This window comes from Theropithecus gelada, chromosome 7b (genome assembly GCF_003255815.1).
Source record: "Theropithecus gelada isolate Dixy chromosome 7b, Tgel_1.0, whole genome shotgun sequence".
Lineage (NCBI taxonomy): Eukaryota > Metazoa > Chordata > Mammalia > Primates > Cercopithecidae > Theropithecus > Theropithecus gelada.
This window is the reverse complement of record NC_037675.1, coordinates 42,840,530-42,858,147: the sequence shown is the minus strand read 5'-3', so window position 1 is coordinate 42,858,147 and position 17,618 is coordinate 42,840,530. Positions and strand designations below refer to the sequence as shown.

General features: G+C 34.0%; 1 protein-coding gene across 6 annotated transcripts in view; it reads right to left on the bottom strand.

Moving 5' to 3' along the window:
• The window catches only part of LRFN5 (leucine rich repeat and fibronectin type III domain containing 5), a 284,289-nt gene that overhangs the window by 198,887 nt on the left and 67,784 nt on the right, over window positions 1-17,618 (bottom strand). Inside the window, exon 1 of one of the 6 annotated variants that reach the window (XM_025391968.1) lies at window positions 2,000-4,141. The exons of the other annotated variants lie outside the window; for them this stretch is intronic. The gene's annotated coding sequence lies outside the window, so the exon portion shown is untranslated. Of the gene's footprint in view, window positions 1-1,999; window positions 4,142-17,618 lie in introns of those variants that run through there. 6 annotated transcript variants of the gene reach the window in all.

Below are 17,618 nucleotides of genomic sequence, written 5' to 3'. Positions count from 1 at the left end.
GAGGGGAACCACTATCTCACCTGTCATTGCTCTGAAGGTCATTCTGTTTAACTGAGTAAGTTTAAAAGGAAAACTGAGAAAACTGATTAAATAGGTAGAATGGCATAATTAATGCAGGTTTTTACAAGTCGACAAAATGTTTTCACTTCATGGGTCTTGATTTTCTCAGGAAAAATAAAAGGAAAAAGTACAATGCTTGTTTATAGACACGTTCTCTTCCAAGAAAAAAGCTATTTTTCAAGAAACCATTAATTTTACTAAATCTGTCCTTATAACATATGCACATGGTATGTAAATTAGAACCCATCATCAACTATTACTATATTTAAAGGGCCGGAAGAAATTAACTGAAGAATTAAATTAATTAAATTGGTTAATTTCTAATTAACTAAACGACGATATTCCATTTGTAGATACATATAGACATTATTATCAGACTCTGATAGCTACACAGCAGTCTTAAAATATTCCTAGTTTATAAAATCTGAATTTTCATTTTTTTCATCTTTCATTTTTTACCAGGAGAGCAAAAGGATTTTTTAATAATTGTCACACATTCGAATTTGAAAGTGATAAAGGGGTGCCATGGTTTAAAAAGATACAGGTAAAAACACAGTTTGAACTATTTTAGCCTCAGGAGGGAATTTAGTACTGCTTCACCAAGTTCTTTCTCTCTCTCAACTGAGACATAGAAAATATATATTGTTTAAGTAGTAGTGTATATCCAAATCTCCAGAAAGTATTGTAGAAATTAGTGTGATTATGCTTATAAAACATATTGATTCTGGGTTTAGTGGCTCATGTCTATAGTCCCAGAGCTTTGAGAGGCCCAAGCAGGAGAGTGGCTCTAGGTCAGGTGTTCAAGATCAGCCTGTGCAACACAACAAAACCCCATCTCAAAAAAATAAAAAATAAACATTAGCTGGCGCAGTGGCATGTTCTTGTAGACCCAGCTATCTGGGAGGTTGAGGCAAGAGAATCCCTGGAGCCCAGGAGTTTGAGAGTATAATGAGCTATGATTGTGACACTGCCCTATACCCTGGGTGAAAGAGCGAGACCCTGTCTCTAAAAAACAAATAAACAAAACCTTCACCACCACCAAGAAGAAGAATCACATTGGGCCCTTGAATAGAAGCTGCTTTAATTATAACCAGAATTATAGAAAGCATACAATGTACTGTGCCAGTGGCTTCCTATTGATTCAATTTAGAGGTGTGAACTGTATTTCACTTCAGCATCCTTGTATGTCACTTCATGGATTCCCTGCATGTGTCACCTTGAGCAAGCTACTTAACTTCTTTGAGTCTTGGTGTCTTCATTTGTAACACAGGCAAAACCTCAGTTTATCTAGGCCTCACTAACTTGTATTTACAGATGGAGTCATGCTAATAAAAATTAGCAGGATTTTATTTAAATTCTCTCTCATTTGCTCACATTGGGTATGTATTCATCTACCTAATCGGTACAGGATAGTCAGAATAAGTCCTATGCTTAGTCCTGGGCAAGTCTCCTATTTCTAATATTGCCACTGCTGCAGGAGGTTCTGCTCCACCTAACTGCTGAGCCAGAGCACTACCTACCAGTGCTCCTCCTACTAGGATGGGGAGCTTGTTAAAATGCAGATTCCGAATAATAAATCAGGGGTTGGGCTTGAGGTTCTGCTTTTCTGAAAGGCTTCTAGGAGATGCTAATGCTGTTTATCCATAGGTCAAGTTTAAAAGGACACAACTTTCAGAATAGTGCTAATCTCCACTTTTCCCTTTGATATCCGTGATGCTGTCACCATCACCCTGAGCCTTCCCAACAATGAGTCCTCTTGGTGATCTGTGTCAAATGAGATGGGAGAGTTTCTCTGCCTATCACATTCTGCATTTCCCTGTGTATTACAGCATTTACTGAAGCAGCCTTTTCCTCTGCCCATAAAGCACGTCTATATTCATGCAGGTAGGATAGGGACAGGGACAGGTTTTTACCTATCAAATCAGAAACGTCCACTTACCAATTAATGCTTTGTGATGAACCCACTTCAGCCTGGCATCTTCTTTGTTTAAAGAGGTATTCTGTCCCAAGAGAGTCTGTACCACACAAATTATCTTTTGTAACATCTGCCCAATAAGTTCACTATATAGTTTTGGTCTGAGCTCTAGCAGTAAAAAATTGACAGTTTAAATACAAGCTTAGGTCCCCAATGTTATAATAATAATTACTTTCAAGAGTTATTATGAGGATTAAAAAATAATGTATCTACAGCATATGGTTCATATTATGCGCTGAGTAAGTGTTACATATTCTGATGGTGCATCAATACTTAGTGAATACTTGGAGTGATAAATGCTTCATAAAACAACATTCCCTTTAGCAGACTCATAGTTCTACAAAAGCATCTAACTGATCAACACATTCTATACTTTTAAAACGTGTGTTTATTCATGTATTCTGCAAATATATAATGAGTACGAACTCACTCAGATATGTTATCAAGAAATAAAAGATGAAAACCCCTGTCCTTACAGAGCTAACATTTTGGAGGGAGCATTAGAGTCAAACATTCATTTATCTTTCTATTTTGTATTAGCTACGAACAAAGTTTTCTTATTTAATAAGCTCTTGGTATGTATGACTACACCACTACGTTCAAAATCATTATCACCACAGCCATCATCTTTACTATTACCAAGAACAAGGGAGGTTAACTACCTTGTATTCTAGTCTCAACCATTATCTAAGAGATAGGTGTTTCTGGACAAGAAATTTCCTCTCTTGGTTATGATCTTCCTCATCTCTAAGTTATAGTATTGCAAAATTTTAGTTCTAAGTTTCTTCCCAAACCTATTACTCTATGATTTGATGATTATATCCCTTTTTTCAAATCCTCAAAGCTAGGATCCATTTTCTCCCTACTCGGCAAGTTCAAAAACTTGTTTGCATGTTTTTATCTTTTCTTTTCTCTTTTCTTTTCTTTTTTCTTTTTTTCTCTTTTCTTTTCTGTCCTACACTTGCAGACATCTATACTACCTCTAATAACACATTGTAAAACCCCATATCATCCTGTTTTTAAAAAAGGAAAAAACTTCTCTCCTTCATGCTATTGATGATCAGATTCACTCTCTATCACTCATTCACACTTCATATAACCATGCCTTGTAACTTGTCATCATATGGCATATTTCAAACCCAACATTTCAGACCGTTTTTTGCCCCCAGATCTCACAAAGTCATTCATATTTTCCTCTTTACATTCATCAAAAACTTCAAACTAAAGTCATTTCTAATTGACGGAACTCATTTGTTCCTTTCTAGCTACCTGTGCTTCTCCTAATAGTAATGGCCGCTATTGTCATGTAACCCTTACTGCCCCTCCGTAATTAAGTTCTTTGCTACTATAGTGGTCACAAGTCCCTCACTGCACACAAAATCATCTACTTCTCCATTACCTGCCCCGGGCTGCAGCACAACACTATGTACCTTGCCCACCACAAATTCATGTTTCTAGTAGCAAACAGGATCTTCATGTTGCTTTAAAAGCTCTTTAGTAATGTTTTACTTATCATTTTTTCCTGCGTTGTAAATCTTCATTTATTTTTCTCATTCTTAGCAGATATCCCCTCCTCCTATTCTCTCAAGATGGAAGAGCCCTCTGACACACTTTCCTCAACCAGTTTTAGTTGTTTATCCTTGAAACAGAAAAAAGGGTCTTTTTCTCCCTGCACACTTTACTTCCAACTCTAATGTTCTTACTGTATTTCTTTCAGTGCTCTCTGAATACCTAAACTTTCAAATTTTCTGTTGATGATATCTCCATGTAAAGTGAATGTCAGTTCCTGATTGGTGTCTGGTGTTGACTCAATAACCCTATTTCCTGTAACAACTTCTTCCATGGAGTATGAGTGGCACATAAACAGATGAGTAAATGCATTTGTGAAGCATGTGGAGTCTTATATTGACAATGACCAAAGACAGCTGCAGATAAAACAGTCCTGCTGAACTTCTAAGTTCCTAAGCTAATAAGTTCTATTAATCTTTTTAGAGAGGAATCAAATTGTTCTTCAAGTAGTCTTATCTTTATGAACTTCAGGAATTCCTCCCCCAAAACTCCTTCCACATAATCTTTTAACATGTTGTTCTATCTCTCACTGAAGTTTATCTCATTTTCATTTGAATTTTATAAGTTGTGTCTTATCTTGAAAAGACGTAGTTACTAAGGCAACTAAGAAAGATGCACGAGCAGCAAGACCTTTGTACTACTTTTAGTGATAACTGGGTTCCAGCTCCTTGCTGCAGTAAGTGTGAACCCACAGAAAAAGCATTTCATCACCTTGAATCTTATTTAAAAAGCAGAATTTCATAACCTACCCCAGAGACGTACAAGGTAAGAATATTCATTTTAATAAAAATCTCCAGGCAATTCATCTGTACGTTAATGTTCGAGAAGCACCGATCAAGATCTTCTCATTCTTGTAGTGGGAAAAATGAAAAAAAAAATTCTACAAGTCTGTCATGTACTTTGCCCGTTTTGTCTTTTCCCAAACTCATCTCAACTTACACTCTCATGAATTTATTGGCTTATCTGTTTTTATTTCTGCGAACCAGTTTTGATTTCTTTTCTGTTTCTGATATAATTAAATTTTCTGATCACTACTGCTCACTCAATTTCTGAACAGTTACAGTCAGCACATTTTCTTACCATTCACAAATTAATCCCATACCAATGATTACCACCCATTATTATATTTTGCTAAGTGTCTCCTAAATTACAATCCATAGACAGAAAAATCACAAATAATTGCTAAATACAATTTTGAAATATACAAAAATAAAATTGATTTATAGGGAACAAATAAATATCTCTCAAATAAAGAACAAAGACTAGAATCCAGTCTCTAAAATCCTCAAGATTTCTTATTAATTGTCTAGTTTTGCTTTATTCTCTTCCATGTGCCTACAGCACTGGATCTCAACCTTGGCTGCACAAGAGAACCACCTGGGGAGCTTTAAACATACAGACGCCTGAGTGCCAAACCCACAGGCTCCAATTTAGTCTAGGGTATGGCCCAGGCAACGGGATTTCTAAAGGCTCCCCAGATTATACTAATATGCAAATAAGGTAGAGAACCACTGTTCCATACACTGCTCAAATTTAATGTGCAAAAAACATCATTTGGCAATTATTTAATGTAAAATCTGATAAAGTATGCCTAGAGCAGTGCCTAAATTTTCACATTTTAAACAAGCTCCTAGAGAAAGTGAATGCAGCTTGTTCTAGGACCACACTTCAATGAAAAGAAGGCTTTATCGTATTTGATAATATAAATCATCTAGTCCGGGAGGAAGGATTTCTGAATGCAAAATATCCAGGTTCTCCTGTAATCTTTGATTCCTTCCCTATATTTTTATAGGATTTTGTTGCTTTATACATTTCTTAAATTTGTCCAGCATCTAAGTGTAAATCTATAGCCCTTCCCTTTTTAAAATAAAATGTTTACAACTATCCCCTTCACATGCAGGATTCTGTTCATTTTTCTCCCTAGTCTCTATAATTTTCTAGGATAACAACATCTCAAACGTATTAATTGTGACAATCTCCTAACTGATTTCTCTACCTCATCCCTTGCCTTCATTGGTGACATAGCCTACTTCTTCCACAACTCTCATCATATTTTTTAATTTCTAAAAATATTTTAATAATTCACTATATCTATGATATAAAATAAAATTGGATAAATACATTATCAACTACATAAAATGTAAACACACCATTATTTCATTTAAATAGAAAGACATTCTTTTAAAAACTAGCATATGCTATTTGTTATAGTTATACCTTAAGTAGGAGGACATAGGACTGCTGAAAATAAATAGATGGAAACAAGAAGCAAGAGCAGTGAAGCTATATTCATATCAGAGTTAATACAGTTAAATACAAAAACTCTCAATAAAAAGGTAGACTTAATATGAACAAGTCAATCCACATGAAATATATTAAAATTAACAAAATCTCTGTTTTAAATAAGACAGTCTCAAAATATTTAATCAAAAATGGACAGAACTCGAAGAAATAGACAAATTCATGATTCTGATGGCATATTTTAACACATCTAACAGTAATTATAAAGTACTGAAACAAATTATTAAACTAACTTCCACTTCTGATTTGAAAAATTTTAAGATTATTGATTTGTAAAGCAAACATAGTAACCATGTATTATTTTGAAACAAAAGACAGTAATTTAAAAATTAAAAAGCAAAATTTAATTTCTTGAAAATATTAATACAACTGATAAAACTCAAGCAAGGATAGAAAAATCTTCCTACAAATAAAATTCTATGCCCAGATGGCTTCATATGTGAATTTATCAAACCTATCTATAAGAAAGAAATAATGATATCTATAAAATTATATTAAAAATACTGAATAAAAATATACTTAACAAGTTTTAGGAGGTTATCATAACTCTCATACCAAAACCTAATAAGAATACTACTAATATCAAAAGTGCAGATTAACAATTGAAAGATACAAAAACTGTGTACAAAATATTAATATGTTGAATACAATATTATCACTATTTGTGGTTTAGTCCAAGGATTCAAGGTAGGCATGTCATTAGAAAACAAATAACCTGATTAGACTATGGATAATGTGGTGAACATTTTTCAGAATTTCACATGCAAATGCCTACAGGTTCATGAAACATGCCCGGCATCATTAGTCACTAGAGAAATGAAAATTGAAGCCACAATGAGATGTCACCTCATAACAGTTAGAATGGCTTTTCTCAAAAAGATGAAAGATAATAAGTGTTGGCAAGAAGGCAGGAAAAAGGGACTCCCTGGACACTGTTAGTGGGAATATAAATTAGTTCGTCCATTGTGGAAAATGGTATGGAGGTTCCTCAAAATCTAAACTTAGAACTACAATACAATCTAGCAATTGCTCTTCTGAGAATATATTCAAATGAATAGATATCAACATGCCTATGAGATTTTTGCACTCCCACATTGATTGTAGCATTATTCACAATAGGCAATATATAGAATCAACCTAAGTTTCCATCAACAGATGAATAGATACAGAAAATGTGGTATATTCAGGCATACCTCAGAGATATTTTGGGTGTGGTTCCAGACCACTACAATGAAGTGGATATCACATAAAGCAAGTCTCATGAACACTTTTTGATTGCCCACTGCATATACTTTTATTTACATTATACTGTATATAGTCTATTAAGTGTAACAGCATTATGTAACAGCATTATGTCCAGGAGTAGAATACACGTCCTTTAGTTAAAACAATACTTTGTTGTTAAAAATGCTAACAATAACCTGATCTTTCAGAGAGTCATATGTATTTTGCTGGTGGAGGGTCTGCCTTGACTGTGATGTCTGTAGACTGATCAGGGAGGTAGCTGCTGAAGGGTAAAGTGACTAGCAATTTCTTAAACTAAGACAATAATGAATTTTGTCACATCATTTGGCTCTTGGGATTTACAAAATATTTCTCTGTAATATGTAATGCTGCTTAATAAAATTTTACCAACAGAACTTCTTTCAAAGTTGGAATCAGTGCTCTCAAACCTTGCCACTGCTTTATCAACTAAGTTAATGTAACATTCTGTATCCATTGTCATTTCAACAATGTTCACAGCATCTTCATCAGAGTACTTTTCATCTTTGCTCATCCATAAGAAGCACCCCCTCATCCTTTCAAGTTTTATTATAAGATCGCAGCAATTTAGTCACATCTTCAGGCTCCACTTATTCTAGTTCTCCTGCTATTGCCATCACATCTTCAGTTACTTCCTCCACTGAAATCTTGAACCCCTCAAAGTTGTCCATGAAAGTCGGAATCAAAACTCCAAATGTCTGTCAAAGTTATATTTTGGCCTCCTTCAATGAATCATTAATGTTTATAATGACATATAGAATGGTGAGTGTTTTCCAGAAGCTTTTAAATTTACTTTGCCCAGATACATCAGAGAAATCACTATCTATGGCAGCAACAGTCTTATGAAATACAGTTCTTAAATAATAACGAAGTTTGAAATTACTCGTTGATCCATGAATTGCATGTTGTTGTTAGCAGCCATGGAAATCACATTAATCTCCTTGCACATCTCTATCAGAGCTCTTGGGTTACTACGTGTACTGTCAATGAGCAGCAATATTTTGAAAGAAATCCTTTTTCCTGAGCAGTAGGTGTGAATACTGGGCTTGAAATATTCAGTAATCCATGCTTAAACAAATGTGATACAAACCAGGCTTTGGTGTTCCATTTATAGAGTATAGGCAGAGTAGATGTAGCATAATTCTTAACGGTTTCAGGATTTGCAGAATGATAACTAAGCACCAGCTTGAACTTCAAGTCACCAGCTGCATTAGCTCTCAACAAGAGATTCAGCCTGTCCTTTGAAAAACTGAAGGCAGGCATTGACTTCTCCTCTTTAGCTATGAAAGTCCAAGATGACCTCTTTTTCCAATAGAAGGTAGTTTTGTCTACATTGAAAATCTGCTATTTAGTGTAGCCACTTTAATTCAATCTCTTGTCTAGGTCTTCTGAATAACTTGTCTAGGTCTACTACAACAAGACTTCTGCTTCATCTTGCACTTTTATGTTATGGAGACGGAGACACTTTCTTTCCATAAGCCTCATGAGCAAATCTCTGCTAGCTTCAAACTTCTCTTCTGCAGCCTCTTTACCTCTCTCAGTCTTCAGAGAATTGACATGAGTTAGGGCTTTGCTCTGGATTAGGCTTTGGTTTAAGAATGTGCTGTGGCTGGTTTCATTTTCTGTCTGAACCACTAAAAGTTTCTCCATATCAGCAATATGGTTGTTGTGCTTTTTTATTATTTGTGTGTTCAGTAGAGTAGCACTTTTAATTTCCTTCAATAACTTTTGTATTTACAACTGAGCTGTTTGGTGCAAGAGGTCTAGCTGTTGGCCTATCTCAGCTTTCAACATGCCTTTTTTACTAAGCTTAATCATTTCTAGTTTTTGTTTTATAGAGAGAGACATGGGACTTTTCTCTCACTCAAACACTTAGTGGCCATTGTAGAGTTATTAATTGGCCTCATCTTGTACGGGAATGTTTTTGGTCCCCCAAAACAATTACAGTAGTAACATCAAATATCATTGACCACAGATCCCCATAACAGACACAATAATAATGAAAAGTTTGAAATATTGTAAGAATTACCAAAATGTGACACAGAGAAATGAAGTGAACACATACTATTGGAAAAAATGGCACTAACAGACTTGTCTGACACAGAGTTGCCACAAACCTTCAATTTTTAAAAAGCAATATCTGTGAAACACAGCAAAATAAAATGCAATACATACAAGGTATGCCCATATACAGAAAAGAATACCACTCAGTCTTAAAAAACAACAAAATTGTGTTATTTGGGACAACATGGATGAATCTAGAGAACATTATGCAAAGTTAAATAAGGAAGGCACAGAAAGAAAAATACTGCACAATTTGTAGAATTTATATATATATGTAATCTAAAAACAGTAGGATTCATATAAAGAGAGGGTAGAATTATGGTTACTAGAGGATGAGCAGTTGGGGAGCAAGGGACTGAGGAGTTATTGGTCAAAAGATACAAAGTTTCAGCTTAATGGAAGGAATAAATTTTGAGATTTACACAGCAGTGTGAGTACATTCAATGATAACATATTGTATAATTCAAAATAAGTAACAGTAAATTTCAAATGTATCTCCACAAAAAATACCAAGTAAATGAGATGATGTATATGTTCATAGCTTTTATTTAATCACTCCACATTGTACACATATGTAAAACATTAAATTAAACTACATGTCAATTAAAATAATAAAATTGGTATATTTCATTGTATTAATAAAATAAGCAAAAAGCATATACAAACATCTCAATAGCTGCAGAAAAAAAATGCCAAAATTAAGACTCAAACATGATAGAATATCTCAGCAACTACTATTTAAAGAAAATCCTTATGTCTGGTAAAGGGAATTGAAGTGGTCTGCAACTCATAAAGGGCTAACATTAACCCAATGGAGAACACTGAACGCTTTCTCCCCAAGATGTAAACAAAGCAAGCATTTATTCTTTCCATTTTTAATCAACAGTATATGGAAGTCTAAGCAAGAATAATGAAGCAAGACAAAGAAAAGTTATAAAGATCAGAAAAGAAGAAAAAAGAGTTATTATTCTCAGAAAACATGACAATGGCATTCAAAAAAACCTTTATAAAACCTAACAAAAAAATCACAGAATTCAAAGTTAATATGTAAAAATCAATAGCATTTCAATACATGTTAAAGGAACAATTGGAAGATGAAATTTAAATATAACTTCAATAACAGCAAAGAAAAAGGTCCACAAAAAAATCTAATAAAATATATACAAAATCACTACATTCAAATGTCCAAAACATTGCTGAGATAAAATAAAACATACCTAATTAAATGCAGAAACATAACACGTATTTTGGAGTTTACAAAACACATTGAGTAAAATGCGTGCCAAAGAAAGGTGCTATAATAAAAGCAAGTGGAAGACTCTATATTGTTAAACTATGTTTTAAACTATCTTTTATGCCAACAGCAATATATAACTTCAATGCATTCTCATTCAAAATTCAGGCAGGGTTTATTATAGAAACTGCCAAACTGATTTTTCAAAGTTATATTGAAATGCAAATGACCTAAAAGAAACAGAACAACTTTCAAAAATATTTAGACATTATTTGAAACACTTGCACTATTTGATCTCAAGACTTACTCTAAACTTAAATAATCAAGATTGTATAGTGTTTGAATAAGAATATAAAAATTCATCAGTGAAATAGGAAATGAAGTCCACAAATAAATGCACACACATATAGTTAATTGATTTGTAACAAAGTTACCAAAAGCAACTGAATGAGGAAATAAAATTTATGAGACACATATTGATGGTTCCAGTGGATATCTAAAGAAAAAAAATAAACTTTAACCTGTAGATAACTCTATATTGAGAAGCTTGTTTGATGTATATCATAGAACTAAACATGAAAGCTACAATAATAATGATTATAGAAGAAAAAAAAATTGAAGAGCTTTTCCATTTTAGAAATAGACAAATATTTCTTAAACAGAAGACAAAAACCACAATTTGCACTGTGAAAATTGAGAAAAGAAAAAATTGATACACTGTCCTTACCAAGTTAAAAACATATGCTTTTCAAAAAGCATCATTAAGAAAATTAAAAGGCTCGTAACCATTTAGAAGAAAATGTCTACTATATATATCTTTCATGAGGGGTACATACCCAGAAGCTATAAAGGACTCACATAAAGCTACAATAAAAGTAAACAAACAAACAAAAAAAGACAACATTTCTTCCAAGAATAGCTAAATTGTAAAGAAAAATAATGACAAATAATTACAAATATTGGCAATGATGTGGAGCAAGTAACACTTTTGTACAAGTTGGGAGTGTAAAGTGTCATAGGTACCTTGAAAAATGATTACCAGTTTCTTACAAATTTTAATATACATCTACCCTATATTCAACATTTCTACTCCCAGGTGTTTGCCCAAGACAACTGAAACATATATACATGAAATGATTGGAGAAAATACATTCACATCAATCTTATCCACAAGAAGCCTTTCTTGAAAAATAACACAAATATCCATTGACATAAGAATGGGTAAAGAACTGTGGCATAGTAACACCATGGAACATTACCTAGCAATGAAAAGGAGCAAAATACTGATATATACACTAATATTGATGAAACTCAAAAACATTGATGATTATTCATATGAAATTCAAAAATAGGCAAAAACAAGCAAAACTAAACCACAGTGTTAGATATCAGAAAATATTAGTCTCTGGGAATAGTAAGGAATGGGGATAGTCTGGAAAGTGGAATAAGGAAACTGAAAATATGAAATTGTTCTATATGTTGTATAGTGTGGTGGTTAAATAAAATACACAATTGTTTAAAAATCGCCAAACTCACCATTTAAGATCTATGTATTTTAATGTCTATAAATACACTCAAAATTGTTAAATGTTACATATAAATTCTATATGTATACGTATATATGCAATTGCACCAATAACATAAACACTCTTTTCAAATACATATGGGAATTTTAGCAAGCTTGACCAGTGATGGACCTCTAAGTATCATTAAGCATTGAAATCATAAACAGTTTGTTTTCTGACAACCATGAAGTTGAGTTAGAAATAATAACATAGGCCGGGCGCGGTGGCTCAAGCCTGTAATCCCAGCACTTTGGGAGGCCGAGACGGGCGGATCACGAGGTCAGGAGATCGAGACCATCCTGGCTAACACGGTGAAACCCCGTCTCTACTAAGAAATACAAAAAACTAGCCGGGCGAAGTGGCGGGCGCCTGTGGTCCCAGCTACTCGGGAGGCTGAGGCAGGAGAATGGCGTGAACCCGGGAGGCGGAGCTTGCAGTGAGCTGAGATCCGGCCACTGCACTCCAGCCTGGGCTACAGAGCAAGACTCCGTCTCAAAAAAAAAAAAAAAAAAAAAAAGAAATAATAACATATAACTAAAAGTTCCAAATATACATGTATATAATTCATAGGTAAAATGTGATAGCTTGATGAAAGTTAGAAAATATTTTGACATGAATCCCGATGAAAATTTAAATTATATGGAATAGATATCAATTAATTGTAAAAGCACATGTCAGAATAGAAAAATGATTTTTTAAAATCCATTATTTAAGTATAAAGCTGAAAAAAAATGTTCAGAGTAAATTAAGCCTAAAATGAGGCAGAAGAAAGTGTATAAAGACAAAATTTAATAAATCAAAAATAAATGCTCAACAGAGAAAAGAGCAAACTCAAAATCTGTCTCTACAAACAGACATACTATTGATTAAATGCATAAAACACAGGAAGAATGAAAGAGAAACAGCATAAGTGTTTCTCTTTTACTCTGTGTCAGGAATGAAAATTAGCTTATCACTAATAAGCCTAAAAATATTAAAAATATAAACAAGAGTTCATACAAAATATGAGCAATCAAATGAAAAAGATAAAATGTTTAAATAATAAAACTTACGAAGTTTGAAGTAAGGGTAAATAAACAATCTGGATGTCTTTTACTTATTTTTTCTCACCGAATTGCTCCAGTTAGAATCTCCAATACAGTGCTAAATTAAAGAGAAAGAGTGGACTTTTCAATATTTTACCTGATTTGGAGGGAAACTATTCTTTCACTAACAGATATAAATTTAGCTGTGGGTTTTTCATAGATGTCCTTTATTAGGTTAAGCAAATTCCCTTCTATTCTTTATTTGGTGAAGGTCTTTATCCTGAAATGACATTAGATTTATCCTAATTTATTTTCACTTTTTTTGAGACAAAGTCTTGCTCTGTCACCTAGGTTGGAGTGCAGTAGTGAGATCTCAGCTCACTGCAACCTCCACCTCCCAGGGGCGCAAGTGTTTTTCATGCCTCAGCCTCCTGAGTAGCTGGGACACCACCATACCCGGCTAATTTTGTATTTTTAGTAGAGATGATGTTTCATCATCTTAGCCAGGCTGATCTTGAACTCCTCGCCTCAAGAGATCCACCCGTCTTGACCTTCCAAAGTGTTGGGATTAATTTCAGGTGTAAGCCAGTGCACCTGGCCAAAATGTTTCTTTATTTACTTTTCTATTTATTGAGATGGTCATTTTTTTCTTTTAATTATGCATGCCTGTGATGAATAGGACTTTGTTATGAAGTACAATCTTTGCAAAAATATTGCTACCTTTGGTTTGCAAGTCCTGTGTTCAAGATTTTGGCATCTGTATTCGTAAAGGAGAGTTTAAAATTTATTTACTTGTAATGTTTTTGTTTGGTTTTGGTATGAGGGTAATTCTGGCACCCTATTTTGAAAAGAGAGTTTGTAAAAAGTTAGCATTCATAATTATTTCAATGTTTTTCATAGTTCAAAAGTGATTATTAGGGACCTACGCCTTTTTGGTGGGTAATTTTAAAAATACTAATTTTGCCATTTTACTTGTTATAAGCTTAATTAGATTTTTCATTTCATCCTGAGTCAATTTTAATGATTTTTGTCTATGTATTTATTTATTTCATCTAAATCATTTAATTTTTTGCATAAGCTTTTCACAGCATTCTTTTTAAAAATTTCTGTAAGATCGGTAGTGATTTTCTTTCTTTTGTTTCTGTCTTTCTGTAATCGAATTCATGGTTTCTTTTTATTGGTCAATAAAGTGAAAGATTACCAAATTTTGGTTTTGCGGTGTTTGTCTATTGTTTTTCTGTTTTCCATTTTATTTATTTATACTTTGCTTTCAGTATGACTTCCCAACTATTTGCTGTGTTTAATATGCTCTTCTCCTAGCTCCTTAAGGAATAAATTTAAGTTATTGATTTGAGAGCTTTCTTCCTTTTATAATTCATGATCATTATTATTATTTATATTTATTATTATTATTATTGTTATTATTTTAGAGATGAGTTCTCACTCTGTTGCCCAAACTGCAGTGCAGTGGTGAGATCTCAGCTCGGTGTAGCCTCAACCTCCTAGGGTCAAGTGATCCTCCCACGTCAGCCTCCTAAGTAGCTGCGACTATAACTAAAGGCATACATCCAAACACCCAGCTTTTATTTTTCTTCCTTTTTTTGCGTGGGGAGTAGAAATAGGGTCTCACCATGCTGCCCAAAATGGTGCTTGACTGCTGGACTCAAGAGATCCTTTTGCCTCGGTCACTGACAGTGCTGGAATTACAGACATAAGACATAAGTCCATACAGACTGTGCTTGGCTTCTTTAAATGTAGGCATTTCCAGGTCTACAATCACCTCTGAGCATTGTTCACTGCTTTAGCTGCATCTCATAAATTTTGGTATCTCTTGTTTTTGTTTTTTTCTTTTTGTTTTTTTCCCATTCATCTCAAATCATGTCTTAATTTTCCTCATTTTTTTCTTTGACCCATTGGTAATTTAGAATTGTTTGGTTTAATTTTTGTGTATCTGAACTTCACAAATTTCTTCCAGTTGATGATTTATCATTTAATTGTATTGTTATTAGGAAACATATTTTGTAGAACTTCAATCCTTTTAAATTTACTAATTTATTTTTAATTTTTAATTTTTAATTTTTGTGGGTACCAAGTAGTTATATATATTTATGGGGTACATGAGATATTTTGATACAGACATACAATGTATAATAATCACATCAGGGTAAATAAGGTATCCAGCACCTAAAGCATTTTTCCTTTCTTTGTGTTGCAAATAACCCAACTATACTCTCTTAGTTGTTTTTAAATGTACAATACAGTATTATTGACTATAGTCACCTCATTATGCTATCAAACAGTAGATCTTATTCCTATCTAATTATATTTTTGTATCCATAGAGCATCCCCACATACCCACCCACCAACTACCTTTCCCAGGCTCTGGTAACCATTATTCTACTGGCTATCTCCATGTGTTCAACTATTAATTTTTAGCTCCCACAAATAAGTGAAGAAATGTAAAGTTTGTCTTTCTGTGCCTGGCTTACCTCATTCGACATAATAATCTTCAGGTCCATCCATGTTGTTGCAAATGACAAGATTTCATTATTTTTAAAAACTGAATAATACATGCTTTTTTAAAATTTTTTTTTAAATTTCTTCTAAAAAATGGGGATACGTGTACAGATAGTGCAGGTTTTTTACATAGGTATATGTGTGCTATAGTGGTTTGCTCCTCTAAGTTCCCTCTGTTCAAACCCCAACCCCCAGCAGGCCATAGATTGTGTTGTTCCCCTCTCTCTGTCCATGTGTTATGAGTGAGAACATGTGGTATTAGGTTTTCTTTTCCTTTGTTAGTTTGCTGAGGATGATGACTTCCAGCTTCACCCATGTCCCTACAAAGGACATGATCTCGTTGCTTTCTGTGGCTGCAAGGTATTCCATGGTGTATATGTATCACATTTTCTTTATCCAGTCTATCACTGATGGGCTTTGGATTGGTTCCATGTCTTTGCTATTGTTAACAGTGCTGCAATAAACATACGTATGCATGTGTCTTTATAGTAGAATGATTTATATTCCCTTGGTTGTATAACAAGTAATGAGATTGCTGGATCAAATGGTCTTTCTGGTTCTAGATCCTTGAGAAATCACATTACTGTCTTCCACAATGGTTGAACTAATTTACTTTACTACCAACAGTGTAAAAGTGTTCTTATTTCTCCACAGCCTCACCAGCGTCTATTGTTTCTGATTTTTTAATAATTGCCATTCTGACTGTAGTGAGATGGTATCTCATTGCGGTTTTGATTTGCATTTCTCTGATGATCAGTGATGATGAGCTTTCATTCATGTGGTTGTTGGCCACATAAATGTCTTCTTTTGAGAAGTGTCTGTTCATATCCTTTGACCATTTTTTGATGATTTTTTTATTGTAAATATGTTTAAGTTCCTTGTAAAGTGTGGATACTAGACCTTTGCCAGATGGGTAAATCGAAAAAAATTTCTCCCATTCTGTAGGTTGCCTGTTCACTCTGAGGTGCTGGTACCATTCCTTCTGAAACTATTCCAAACAACTGAAAAGGAGGGACTCCTCCCTAACTCATTTTATGAAGACAGCATCATCTTGATACAAAAACTGGGAAGAGACACAACAAAAAAAGAAAACTTCAGACCAATATCCCTGATGAACTTCAATGGGAAAATCGTCAGTAAAATACTGGCAAACTGAATCTAGCAGCACATCAAAAAACTTACCCCCACAAACAATTCAGCTTCATCCCTGGGATGCAGGACTGCTTCAACATATGCAAATCATTCAGTGCAATCCATCACGCAAACAGAACCAATGACAAAAATCACATTATCACCTTGGTAGATGCAGAAAATGCCTTTGATAAAATTCAACATCCCTTCATGTTAAAAAACTCTCAGTAAAGTAGGTATTCATGGAACATATCTCAATAGAATAACTATTTATGACAAACCCACAGCCAATATCATATTGAATGGGCAAAAGTGGGAAACATTCCCTTTGAAAACTGGTACAAGACAAGGATGCCCTCTCTGACGACTCCTATTCAACATAGTATTAGAAGTTCTGGCCAGGGCAATCAGGCAAGAGAAAGAAGGGTATTCAAATAGGAATAGAGGAAGTCAAGTTGTCTCTGTTTGCAGATGACATGATTTTATATTTAGAAAACCCCATCACATCAGCCCCAAAACTTCTTGAACTAATAAGCACCTTCAGCAAAGGCTCAGGATTCAGAATCAATGTGCAAAAATCACAAGCATTCCTTTACACCAACAATAGGCAAGCAGAAAGCCAAATCATGAATGAACTCCATTTACAATTGCTACAAAGAGAATAAAATACCTAGGAATACAGCTAACGAGGGATATGAAGGCCCTCTTCAAGGAGAACTACAAACCCCTGCTCAAGGAAATAAGAGCGGACACAAACAAATGCAAAAATATTCCATCCTCATGTCTAGGACGAATCCATATCATGAAAATGGTCATACTGTCCAGAGTGATTTATAGATTCAATGCTATTTCCATAACATGACCATTGATATTCTTCACAGAATTAGAAAAAACTATTTTAAATTTCTTATGGA